This window comes from Crocodylus siamensis, chromosome 6 (assembly GCF_052110815.1).
Source record: "Crocodylus siamensis isolate JL-2025a chromosome 6, ASM5211081v1, whole genome shotgun sequence".
Classification (NCBI taxonomy): domain Eukaryota; kingdom Metazoa; phylum Chordata; order Crocodylia; family Crocodylidae; genus Crocodylus; species Crocodylus siamensis.
Genome location: NC_143400.1, coordinates 44717448 through 44731535, shown reverse-complemented (window position 1 = coordinate 44731535; position 14088 = coordinate 44717448). Strand labels below are relative to the sequence as shown.

The window sequence follows — 14088 nt, the reverse complement described above, 5'->3', positions numbered from 1 at the left end:
ATCAAAAATAATATGACCCACTATGCTTCTGCCATAAGTATCAATACCATCCATGAAGGGAATAAAAGAGACTGTCTTTCACAGCAGAGAATTTCAAAGTTCCACATATCTAGAGAAGAAACAGGTTAACTGAATAGTTATGTCCTTCTTTATGTACTGTATTAACCATACTAAATACTAATGGGTGAAAATTAAAACTTAACTAAAAAAAAAAAAAGGCAATGTCCTATGCCAAAGGCCTTCTGACATATTGCAGTTTTTGTAAGGAATCTATACATTTTCAAATTCTAGAGAACTTAGAAGAGAACCTGGCATGAAAGTCCCTTAAATCCTACATGCCTTGCTTGTTTTGGAGACTGTAGATGAAGGGGTTGAAGAGTGGAATCACCACAGTGTTGAGAATGGCCACTGCCTTGTCAAAACTTATCCAAACACTCTGGGCTGGCCTCACATAGGTGAAAAAGCAGCTGCCATATGAGGTGGTAAAAACCATAAGGTGAGCAGAACAGGTGGAGAAGGCTTTTTTCCTCCCTGTGGTCGAGGGGATGCGCATAACAGTCCGGATGATGTATCCATAAAAGATGATGCTGACTGTTAAAGTTCTCAGCAAGATCATTATGGCTGATCCCAGGATCTATAGTTGTAAAATCTGTGTATCAGAGCAGGAGAGCTGGAAGGGTGGGTTAATGTCACAGAGGAAATGGTTTATGATATTGGGTCCACAGAATAGTAACTGGGAAGACATAATGGTGGCAGGGAACATTAACAAGAAACTAAGTAGCCAAGAACCCAGAACCAATTGCAAACAGACACTGCTATTCATAATTATTGCATATCGTAAGGGGATACAAACAGCCACATACCGATCCAAAGACATCACAGCAAGGAGGAAAAACTCAGTGGTGCCCGTGAAAAAATAGAAAAACAACTGAATGAAACAGCCAGAGAAAGAAATGCTTTTCTTGTTCACCAAAAGGTTAACAAGCATTTTAGGTATGAAGGCAAGGGTGAAAAATATTTCCAAGAAGGAATAATTCCGGAGAAAGAAATACATAGGTGTGTGGAGACGATGATCTAAGAAGGTGATGATGATGGTGATGATGTTCCCCATCATGATCAAGAGATAGACAAGTAAGAGCAAGAAAAAGAAGATCTCCAGCTGTGGTTCACTGGTGAAACTTGAGAAAATGAACTTAGTCACCACTGTCTGTTTCTCCACGTATGGTTCATCTTGCAACAAATAACAGAATGTGAAAACAGTTAACAGCACAATAAGGAAAGAGCAAAATTCATAAACTTGGCAGCCATCAAAAGGAGCCTTAGTAGATGAAGAGAGATAGCGGTAGGAATCTAATGAGCATGTACACATGAAAAGGAATATGTGCAAAACAGACATGCATTTCAAAAGATGCATTACTCCCTAAATACAAACTCCATAATAACAAGTGCTCACACATTACTTTGTAACCCCTTGATCAGGCGATGGCTTGTCATGGCATGTGTTCTTCATGGATATTACAGCATTTACCAAGTATGACCTGCACCCCCAAATGTCCTGCATCACTAAATCTCCTCCTTTTCCCATTTCTTATTATTTTCTGAACAACTCCACTGTATCCAGGACAGTGTCCCCTTTTATTTATCAGCATTTGTAATAAATGAAAATGTTTGGAAGATTTCCTTGTGACTCACTTAACTGCATTTAAAAAACAGTAGAGTATAAAGCTGAAGGATGTATAATTTTGTTGGATAATCAGAGATCAGGGCAGCCAACGTAGTGTTGATTTGCATTCCCTCTTTCCAACCCCAACCATCCCTGGCCTTGAGTCTCTCCTCTCCATCTCTACACCCTATTCCTAAATGAGGCACCATAGCCCACTAAGCTAAAGGAGTACTTTGAGTGGTGAATGGTCAGCAGAAATCAGCAAGGAACATAGATGGCACAGTTCTGTCCCCAGTGTTTCCTGACATAATCAACAGAAACCTAAATGATGATGGAAACATTTTGCTAGTTAAGTTGGCAGAAGATGCAAATGCCAGTGACTAGTAAGTTATGAAGAGAAGTCCCTATTACAGGGTAGTGTGAACCACATTATTAAATGTCCATAGTCCAAAAACATTCAGGGTACTATATCTACGTAACTTATGCCATCAAAGCTACACTCACATATGAGCAAAAATGTGCAAGTGCACTGGACTAGATGATCTTGTGAGTACCCTTCCAGCCCTACTCTTCTATGATCCTAGTTTGCAAAATGGGATTTTTATCATTATAGGTGTGGTATGTTACCTCTAAAGTTGAGAGTAATATTCTTCTGGCCTGAACACCTAAGACCACTTAAGAAGCTACAACACTTTTGCCATGTCCCCTTTTCATGCCTCCTAAAAATAGCCTTTTATAGCTACTCATAGGCATCGTGCTACAGCTTCTGCTCATCACATTAGCATGAGTTTCTCATATTTACCTTGTGTCCACAATCTGCTGGATTCACCTTCCTGTCTTTGCCTTACGCAAAGATCAGATGCCCAAGAAAGGGCAGGGCCTTCTTATTCTTACATACTTGTGTTCAGAGACCACCTTACTCAGTACCTGTTTCATCTCTTCAGCTGTCTTATAAAATAAACAGAAAAAAAGCAGACAAATAAAGAGGCTATTCACACAAGCCTTCTTCCCCTTAAATGCCCGTCTTAGAAATCTTTCACACAGTGGGACAATGAGTACTTAAGAAAGATTATAAGATAATCACCACTGAACACCAGCATGTCTACAGCTATAGAACTGGACTGCTGCATTCTCGTCCATCATTGTGTCAATGGAAAGGGGAACAACCCAAAGCAATGATCTGTTCTGGACGTTCCCCTTGTCCCATCTTTCTAAAGTCCCTGTTATTATATCCATGCCATGGTAACTTCTCTGCTTTTACCTGTGCTGACACCCTGGGGCTAATTAACTGGCCGCTCCCTCACACAGAGAGCAGTTTGGTTAAGTACAAAGGAAAGTTTACTGAAAACACAGGTCTTCGTTAAACTTTTCTCTCTTAGGAAACATCACTTAGAAAACAAAGAACTTTGGCATTTGCAGTCTGACTCTCCCGCTCTCTCTCTTTTTTATGAGGCAGACGCAGAAGAAAAGATTCTAAAATCCAGAAACACAATGGCCATATTTGACAGAGTGGCCTTCGAATTAAGGATGTAAGTTGGCCATGTTAGGCTGAAGTGAGGCAGAAAGCAGGGTAAAGTTGCCCCTTATAACCTAACTAAAATCAGAGCATGGTAGCAAAATCTTTCATGAGGATGGTCTCATATGACAGCATCTGGTAAAGTGAGGTCTGGCTTATGAAATGTATGCTACCCCTGGGCCACTACATGAAATATATGCTACAGGGGACGCTGACTGCATTATAGCTCTTTAGTAGGGCTGTGTGCAACACTATCATTTTGTTTTGATGTCCATTTTTCCATTTCAAAGGGACAGTGTTTTATTTCATGATTTCATTTTGAACCACTGTCCCGTTTTGTTTCAGCAAAACTGTTTTGCTGTTTCAACTCATTTCAACGTTGTGCCCATAGGCTATAGTGGGGAATCATGAAAATGCCTAAAACATTGTCATTTCTCACCTGATTTGGAAGCAAATTGCAGGGACGATAGCCACTTCTAAGGGAATGAAGTATGCCAAGTTTCAAGGAGATAGGTGCAGAGGTTTCCTGGAAACTACAGCTCAAAGTCTTGAAAGCAAAATTTGCTGGCAGCGGAAGTCTCCTGGCATCCAGCATGCACATCCAGGGGCTCACACCCCAGGGTGGGCTGCGGGACTGTGTCAGACTCCTCCCGGGTCTGTGAGCACCTGGATCTGTGCCGGATGATAGGAGGCTGTTGCTGCTGCCTGGGACTGGTGCTGGGAGCAGCCCGCACCCAGCGCTGGGGAAGAGAGATGCTGCTGCCCTCCCCAGGCAGTAGCAGCAGCCTCCTGTCATCTGGGTGCAGAGCCAGGGACCCACACCCCCAGGTGGCTGTGCCAGACTCCTCCTGGGAGTGCGGACTCCAGAATTTGCACCAGATGACAGGAGGCTGCCACTGCTGCCTGGGACCAGCGCTGGGCACAGCCCACACCCAACACCAGGCTCCATGGAGCTCAGCCTGGCAGTGGGAGGTGGAGCGCAGCCCCAGCTCTGCCCGCTTCCTGCCACTGGGCTGCACTACAAGCGGTTCTGCAGCCCCATAGAGCTCAGCCTGACAGCAGGAGGCAGAGCACACTGCTGGCTCTGCCCACCTCCCGCCACCAGGCTGAGCTCCATGGGGCTCTGGAGCCACTTGGGGCTCAGCTGGTGGTGGGAGGCGGGCAGAGCCAGTGCTCCGCTCCCTGCTGGGCTGAGCTACATGGGGCTGGGGAGCTGACTGGAGCGCAGCCCTGGCTCTCTGCTGCCTCCCACCACTGGGCTGCTTCAAAAGTTGAAACTTTTGACATGTTTTGAGTGCCCTCATTTCGTTTTGAAACAGTTTCAATGCTTTTTGTTTCATTTTGATTTCACTATTTCAAGCTCAAAATGCATTGAAACAGCTTCAAAATGAAACACGGGGCAACATTTTGCACAGCCCTACTCTTTAGAACTGTGTAGTAGCAGGATGCATGTTTTAGTCTTTTCTGCATCATGGGGGAGTTACAAGCCAGGACTGTTGCTTCTTAGTCCTGACAACTAAGCTATTGAGCTAAAGTATGAGGTTCTGAGAATTTTAGACTTTGAATATGGTTTTACCATCTGAAAATATAGCTGGAGCCCAGAGCAGATGATCAACATTGCATCTTTAGGCCTTAAAATCTATGAATCTGGGAGGGTCACATCGTATCGTGGTACAAGATGATTGCCTAAACACTGAGCTCCTCAGCTCTCCACACTTATTTTGCATCCTGTTAGCATCAAGGTGGTTTTGCTTCCAGCAAGTTCTGTTAATAAATCCAAACAATGCAGAGGACAGGGCCTGGATCTCTCAAACAAGTCAGTGATGAGAGTGAGATGCCTCAGGCCTTGGAGTCGCAGTACATTGCCTCTCTAAGGCAGTTCTTATCAGAGAAACTAGAGGGAATTTCTCAAGATACACATGGGTTTTTTTGTAGGCAATGGTGAGATAAAAGCATGGATTGTAATCCTAGAAAATTATGTGAATAATTATGTGAATAAGAACAGCACAGATATTATGAGATTATAAAAGAGAACGCTGTTCTTAAATTAAAGATCAACAGATTAGAACAGCAACAAGATGAAGTAGAGAATTGGCTAGTAGAAATAATTGAAGATTAACTGGGATTCCTGAGGGCTGTGAGGGAGAAGACATAATCAGATTCCTAAACATGTCCTGCCAGACATCCTGAAATAAGATCTATCATTGCCTCCAATGAATGAGCTGAACCGCATAGGATTAAATCCTAACCAGAATGGGAGCAAGCCTATGCCAATTGTATTTACGCTTCTGATAATCTCTGGCAAGGCTAATCTTTTGTCATAAACTAAGAAAGTAGGAAACCTCATGTTTAACGGACATAAACTCGCAGTGAGTGCATAGACACGTGATGGACCTCTGCAAACACTGCAATTCCAGCCAGAGGTTTCAAATTCTAGAATATAAGGGACAACAGACAGTGCCTTTTAGACTGGCTGATTCTGAAGTATGTATGAAAGAGTGGAACAACAAAATCACAGCTGTGTTGAGTAAAGCCATCTCCTTGTTGAAGTCTGTTACAGAATGTTCTGCTGGGTTGATACAAGTGAACGTGCAAATACCACAGAAAATCACAGAATCATAGAAAATGAGGGTTGGAAGGGACCTCAGGAGGTCATCTAGTCCAACCCACTGCTCAAGGAAGGACCATAGCCAACCAAACCATCCAAGGCTTTGTCTAGCCAGGGATCCTGCTAATCCTTAGAATATTGAAGACAATCCATGGAACTCCCCTGTGATACTGAAGAGCTCTATCATCCAACAGGTGGGAGTTGGGATCCGGAAGCCAGGAGCTGGACACGTTCATGTTAAATATAAGGAACAAATTACCATTGGCGAGAAAATAGAAACAAACAACACAGAGGAATGGCAAATTCTCCATCAGTTCCAGACTTTATTTGCTCCTCAGCTATAGTCTTTTTCTTAAACAATGGCTACAAAAATGAAGTGGGATTAGGTGGCTGTGTTTCAAACATTAGGTAGGATTAGGGGTCTGGAGTCTCTGATATGAGTCAAATCAGAGTAAATTAGTGAAATGGTCCCACTGGGTTTTATAATCTATGAGTCTACGCATACATCTACATGTAAAATGAATGCAAAGCAATAAATTCTGGATTTTCTCACCCTGGAGTTTATTGTTCCTGGGCATGACTTTTGAACACAAACCCAGGAACAAGAAACTCAGGAGTTTATTGATGTTTGCACATGTTCCCAGGATCACACACATTGAGCCAGGCCAGAGAAGCCCCAGCTGGCAGGGGATCCCAGAGGTCAGCCTCCCAGCCCAGGACTGCTCCCTGTGGCCCAACATGCCACGGAGGGGAGGGTTGGGGCATGAGAGTGCTTCAGTCTGGGTCTAGGCAGCAAGCAGCCACCTCACTAGAGCACCCTCATGCCCCAGGAAGTTGGGGCAGTGTCTACCCATGTGCTGCTAAACAATTTTTACTCCACAGCAGGGAGGATAGTATTTGTATTTACAAGTACTCTGCTGCTACAGAGTAAATTAGTTTTCTCCAGCCTAATAGAGGCACACATGTAGATGATGAAACATTTACTGCATAGCTATTTAGTCTACTGTGCAGTAAAAATCTCATGTATCTGCAACATTTTTCCTACTGGGAAACCTAATGTATAAAACAGATCATGGGTTCAATACCCAGAAATCACAAACACTATATTAGCATGCATCAAAAATAATATGACCCACTACACCTCTGCCATAAGTACCAATGTAATTCCTGAGGGATATAAAATAGAGCATCTCATGGCAGAAAGCAACTCAATTCCACATATCTAATGAAGAAACAGGTTATATGAATAGTAACTTCCCCTCTTTATATATTGAGCATACAGTAATATACCACTTGCAGCAGAAATAACAATGGGCGAAAATTAAAGCTTGAGCAAAAAAAAAAAAATATTTCCCATGGCAATAGTCTTTTAATTCTTCTAAGAAATCACTACATTTTCAAATTCTAAAGTTCTTAGAAGAGAGCCTGGCATGAAAGTCCCTTAAAGCCTCCTTGACTTGCTTGTTTCGGAGACTGCAGATGAAGGGGTTGAAGAGTGGAATCACCACAGTGTTGAGAATGGCCACTGCCTTGTCAAAATTCCTCCCAGCACTATGAGCTAGCCTCACATAGGTGAAAACGCAGCTGCCGTATGAGGTGGTAAAAACCATAAGGTGAGCAGAACAGGTGAAGAAGGCTTTTTTCCTCCCTGTGGTCGAGGGGATGTGCATAACAGTCCGGATGATGTATCCATAACAGATGATGCTGACTGTTAGTGTTCCCAGCAAACTAATTATGGCTGTTGCCAGCATAAATAGTTGTAAGAAATGTGTATCAGAGCAGGAGAGTTGGAGGAGTGGGTTAATGCCATAGAAGAAATGGTTTATGATATTGGGGCCACAGAAGAGTAACTGGGAAGACATAATGGTGGGAGGGAGGATTAACAAGAAACTAAACAGCCAGGAGCCCAGAACCAACTGCAAACATTCATTAGTGTTCATAATGGCTGCATATCGCATGGGGATGCAAACAGCCACATACTGATCCAAAGACATCACAGCAAGGAAGAAAACTCCGAGTTGCCCAGGAAGAAAAAGAAAAACAACTGAATGAAACAGCCAGAGAAAGAAATGGTTTTCATGATCACCAGAAGGTTAACAAGCATTTTGGGTATGAAGGCAAGGATGAAAAATATTTCCAAGAAGGAATAATTCCAGAGAAAGAAATACATAGGTGTGTGGAGATTATGGTCCAGGATGGAGACGGTGATGATGATGATGTTCCCCATCACGGTCAAGAGATAAACAAGTAAGAGCAACAGAAAGAAGATCTCTAGCTGTGGGTTACCAGTGAAGCCTGAGAGAATGAACTCAGTCACCATTGTCTGGTTCTCCATGTATGGTTCATCTTTCAACGAATAATATAATATGAAAGCATATACACATGAAAAAGGCAATGTGTTAAACAAGAATGCATTTCAAAACATGCATTACCCCATACTTACAATCTCTATAATAACAAGTGCTGGCCCATTATTCTGTAAACCCCTCAACACAGGATGGGTTGCCATGGCATCTTTACTTTGTGGATATCGCTGCATTTATACAGCATTTTCCAAGACCTCTGTCCCCAAAAGGATTGCAACATTAAGCCTTCTCCCTTTTCTGTGTCTTCACTCTTTCCTGAAGAACTCCAGTGTAGCCAGGACAGTCTCCCCTGTTATTTATCAACATTTGTACTAAATGAAAATGTTTAAATGATTTCCCTGTGACTATGCCTAATTGTATTGCCTGACCTATACAGTGTGAAGCTTAAAGACGTGTCCTTTTTTTTGGATAAAGAGAGGTAGGCATCCAAAATACTGTTGAATTGCATCTCCCCTTGCCTACCCCAACCACCCGTGACCTTGACGCTCTTCCCTCCATCTCTGCACCCTAGTCCTGTATCAGGACCCAGAGCCCATTCATCCAAAGCAGTACTTTGAGTGGAGAATGGTCAGGAGAAAAATGACACAGAACATTAATGACATGGTTTTGTCCCCCACATTATTTGATATACCCATCAGAAACCTAAATGATGATGGAAACATTTTGCTAGTAAGTTGGCAGGAGATGTAAATTACAGTGACTATTAAGTTATGAAGAGCAGAAGGCACTGTTACAGGGTGATGTGATCCATGTGATTAAATGTTCTTAGTTCAAAAACATTCAAGTTACTATATCTGTGTAACTTATGCCATCCAAGCTACACTCGTGTGACTAAAAACATCCAGGTAAACTGGACTAGATGATATTGTGAGGTCCCTACTTTCCAGCCCTACTTTCCTATGATCCTACTTTCCAAAATGGAATTTTTAACACCATTAAGCTGAGTAAAATTCTTCTGACCTGAACCCTTGAGACCCCATAAAAAACTACAAAACCTTTGGTATGCCCCTCTCTTATCCTTCCTAGAAAATACCCTTTTGTAGCCACTCTACACCATGATGATGTAGGCATCATGCTACAGCTTCTGTTCATCACATTAAGCATTAGTTTCTCATTTTTATCTTGTGTATGCACAGTATGCTGGATTCACCTTCTTGTCTTTGCCTTACACAAAGATCAGATGCCCAAGGAAGGGCAGGGGCTTCTTTTTTTTACATATTTGTGTGCATAGATGATGTTGCCCAGTGCTTGATGTGTCCCTTGAACAGTTTTACAAAATAGACAAAAAAGGCAGAAAAATAAAGTGGGTCTCCACAGCTCTGCAAACCTTCATCCTCTTGAATGCCCATTTTAGCAATCTTTCAAATTTTGGGACAGTGAGTATTTGAGAAAGATTACAAGATAATCGCCAGGGAAAACAAGCATTTCTTCAGCTATAGAGCTGGACTGCGGCACTCTTATCCACCATTGTGTCAATAAGAAGAGGTATAACCCAAAGTTACAGTCCCTTCTGAACATGCCCCTTGTTTCATTTTTATAAACTCCCTTTCATTAATCTGTATAAGGGTAGCTTCTCTCCTTGTATCAGTGCCTGCACCCTGAGATCTAGTTAACCAGAGCAGTTTGGTTCACTACCAGAGTTTACTGAAACCACACAGCTTTGTTAAACTTTTCTATCTTGGGAAAGAAGTAACTCTGGGAAAACAAACAGCTTTTGACATCATTTGCAGTCTGTCTTCCTCTGTCTGTCTGTCTGTCTGTCTCTTTTGAGACAGACGCAGAAGAAAAGATTCTAAAACACAATTGCCATGTCTGACAGAGTTGCCTTTGAGTAAAGGCAGGTAGTTGGCCACATTAGTCTGCAGTGAGGCAGAAAGCAGGGTAGAGCTGCTGCACCTTACAGACTAATTTAAACCAGAGCTTTGAAGCAAAAGCTTTCATGAAGCTGATCTCAGATGACAGCATCTGATGAAGTGAGCTCTGGCTTACGAAATAAATGCTACACCTTGGCCTTGCCTACATGAGACACTGACTGCACAGTAGCTTGTTACTACTGTGCAACAGCGTCATGTGGCAGGAAGTGTGACACAATGCTAGTGTGCAGCAGTAATGAGCTGCTGCGCAGTCAGTATCATGAAAAAGCGATTGGGCGATGCTAGTGTACAGTAACTGTGGTTGCTTTGCAACCATTTAGTATGTGTTTTTATGAGTACTAGATGATTGCCCAGTAACAACTGCACAGTCAGTGTCTTGTGTAGATATGGCCCTTTCTGATGTAGTTAGCCTTTAAGGAGCAAATCTGCCTGTTATCTTCTTAAGACTGGGGATGTGGCCACAAGACTTTTCAGTGAAGTTTTTTGGACTGGATGTTTCTGAGGGAATCAGACGCCGTGACCACCACTGAAAGTGTCCACATCTCATCTGGGTTTCTTCCCCCTGATTTTCTGGAGTAGTTTATGCTGCAGATACATTGGATGATTTATTCTGCTGAAGGTCTCCAACAGAACTTTTCTCATCTCTTTTTTCAGGAAATGTGATTGTCAGGGACTCGAACCCCGACTTCCCAGGTCTGTTGTCTGACCGCAAAAGACAGGCAACACCAGCAAGATCTTATTTCAAAGCTCTTTATTGAAGCGTGCACACAACAACAAAGAGCAGCCCGTCTCCTCCAAGAACCAGCCCCCCTTGATAATAAGTAAGCAAGTTTATATAGACAGTTTTGTGTCACAAATTCTACACTTAATTGACTCAACCTCTGTGGTTAGTTAAAAACTTCTAGTGCTCATGACACGATACGCGCGTAGGTGGGAATTTCCCACTGTAAGAGAAAGCAAGATATCAGGTTAGTGTGAGAAAACTTCTAATTAGTTCAAACTGGCTTTTGGCTACATACTTGTTTTAATATGTTAAATCAGGGAGGAGGATTGCATCTTTGATTGTTTCAGCTGTGTCTTTGAAGCACTGAGTCTGCTTTGTAGATTCATCTATGGTCTTGTTAATTTCTACAGCTACACAATAATAGGCTTTGAGCAGTTCTTATGCATAAGCATCTTCCTTATCATCAAACATGCAACTTTCTTTTCAGCACTGTTACTTATGCTAGTGGGTTCAAGGTAGGTTCAGTTTGTACCACCCCTATTTATCAACTCACATTCCAAATGTCATCCTGCATACAGAGAGCTCATGATTATCCTGTTTATGGCCTCTCAGCAGTATTTTTCTTTGTTGGCTTTTTGGCCTGCTCTCAAACATCATATATATCATGATGAAAGCATAGAATTTTGTGCTATCTTTTTTCTTTCTTCCCATAGAGAAGTTAATACCTCTGTCACTATGAGACAGATTCAGGTTGACCACTGTTCCCTTTTTCTGAATGCAGGCATAAATAAAGTGACTCAAGTAATAGTTGCAAGGCAGGTATATTCCTATGATGGACAGCATGGAATATATTCTGAAATTTAAAGTAAAATGATAAAATTAGTTGCCATTGCAGATTCAATGAACAAACAATTAGGCTTAAACTCCCATGAACATATTCAAATATCTCACAGTCACCTTGGCCCTGTTACTTTGTCAGTCAAAGACATATAAACATGATGTATTTTCCTCCATCAGGGGCAACCCAGTTTGACACAGCTGAGCAATTAGGATGCTGTCACAGTGAACACCTCTAGCACACTGTTCCCAGAAATGATGACATCATTATGCCCACTTCCTCCCACTTCCTGTGTGCTAGCTCCATCATATGAGTCCCAGTAGGTGACTTATAGCACCAATAACTGCATGCCCCATGCCAGTTACTATGAGGGACCACTCAGTTTCACCTTGGGGTAAGCGTTTTCATGCCCAGTCAGTCTTTTGGGTGCACTTATTGGTGCGTGTTCAATGCTGCTCTAAGGTGCATTTGCATTGCTTCACATCTGAGATTTTTATACTAGCAAAGCACTGGCTGGACATGCATTGCATCAGTACTCACAGCCATGGCAAGAAAATAGTATAGCCAGGCCCCTAGATACTTCCAAAAGGCATTCAGAGAGCATAGTAATATGCAGCCAGGGGCCACATGGTGCTGGAGCAGGTGTGAAGGTAGCCATTGTGAAGGTAGTATGTGAAGGTAGCCATTCCTCATATGTTGGAGTATTCCTCTCTGGACTGGAGATACCTTCCTCAAACCTCAGGTTAGGGGCAGAATCCTCTTTCACTTTTTTCATGCCCAAATGTCAGATTTCCAGCAGTGTAAAATGTTGTTTTTGGTAAGTATGCTCAATCTGCACTCCTATTCCCTGTACACTGTACACAACTCAGCATCTACCCAACTACTGAGCATACATGGTAGGCTGCTCCCTGCCCCGGGACACACGATCGTAGGCTGAGGGAAAAGCAGAGCTGGATGGAACCTCACAAGTTCTCTGGTCTAAACCCCTTCTCAAAGGCAGGATCTTCCTTTACTAAATTAACCCAGCCAAGTGTCTGTCTAACCTGTTCTTGAAAACTTCCATGACTTCTCTACATAGCCTGTTCCTTGACCACCCTCATAGTCAGAAAGTTCCTTCTAATCTCCACCATAAATTTCCCCTGTTACAGCTCGCGGCTATTGCTCCTAGCCCTGCTCCCTACAGCCACAGAGAAAAGCCATCTCCATCCTCTCTGTAATCACCCTTCACAAGTTCACATATGTGAAGATACTTACCAAATCCCCCCACCCCCACACACCCCCCCCCTCTGTCTTCTTTTCCTCAAAATTAAATCATCCTAGCTCTTTCACCCTTTCTTCCTAAATCTTGCCTCCCAGGCCCCTAATCATTTTTGTTGGTCTGCACTGGAATCTTTCCAGTCTGTCCACATCCTTCTTTAAATGCAGGGCCTAACACTGGACAAAGTACTCCAGGTGAATCCTCTCTGGTGCTAAACTGAGTGGAAAAATCACTTCCTTTGATATGCAAATGACACTCCTGTTAATACAACTCACACATGAATCCATATGTTCATACACTAGACAAGCACAGGTCCCAAACTTTTACTTTGCAACAGCCAATGAAGAGCAGACATTGGATGGAGGAGAAGGAAGTGCCTCTGTTAAATTGGACCAGGAAAGGCAGACTCTTACTACAATTTATGTAGCTGTACGTCAGTTATCTAGTTGTGCAACTACTTCTAATGTTTCCAGCTCTGGGTGGTACAAGCATCCATGATCCACTCAGGACCTGAAGCTAGCCTGCTGAGCATCCAAGACAGGGAGATATGTTCAAACTGGAGGAAGCAGAAAACCAGAAGCTGTGTGGTTCAATGAGATGGTGGATGGTTTAGGTAGGAGTGGGCCTTGTGTTCTAGCTTGGGTATGATAGTGCCTAACTTATGGACCGGGCATTATACTACTGTGCTTAGATCTATTTTCCAGGCTCTCTAGGTGAGGGAGGTTAAACCCCAGGACTGTCGCTTCCTTGGCTAATGTCCAAAGAACCTAGTCTATTGAGCTACATTGAGGGGTTCTGACAATTTTTACTTTGACTATGCTTTTGCTGTCAGAAAAGATGGGTAGATTATCAACATGGCATCTTCAGGCCTTAAAAATCTATGAATCTCTTAATATACTTATAACAGGCACATTAAAAAAATTCTCAGCTGCTCATAGTGTTCTAGGATGAAAAATAACCTCACTAGAATAAAACAGATTTTCACCAGGCTGCCCATTTCCAAAATCAAACTATCCAATCAGTTCAAAGCATTTATGATTTGTCATCTCTGATGTTGAGAGAACTCCAGTTAACCTGGACTCCAATCCTGGAGAGTGAGATGACTGTTGTTTAATGAATTCCAGTTGCAATTAGCAGAAGCAGGTGAAAAGTCCTTTGAATACTTTCAGAGTTAAGTTAATCAACACAACAGATGCTAGAGGGCAGCAGAGACCACAGAATAAATATCTGCAGCTGCGTTT

At 42.6% G+C, this 14088-nt stretch overlaps 2 pseudogenes; both read right to left on the bottom strand.

The window, feature by feature from the left end:
• Positions 1–331: 331 nt before the first annotated feature.
• Positions 332–1414, bottom strand: LOC149862498 (olfactory receptor 6C74-like; annotated as a pseudogene).
• Positions 1415–7184: 5770 nt separating this feature from the next.
• LOC149862497 (olfactory receptor 6C4-like) lies at positions 7185–8122 on the bottom strand (annotated as a pseudogene).
• Positions 8123–14088: the final 5966 nt, after the last annotated feature.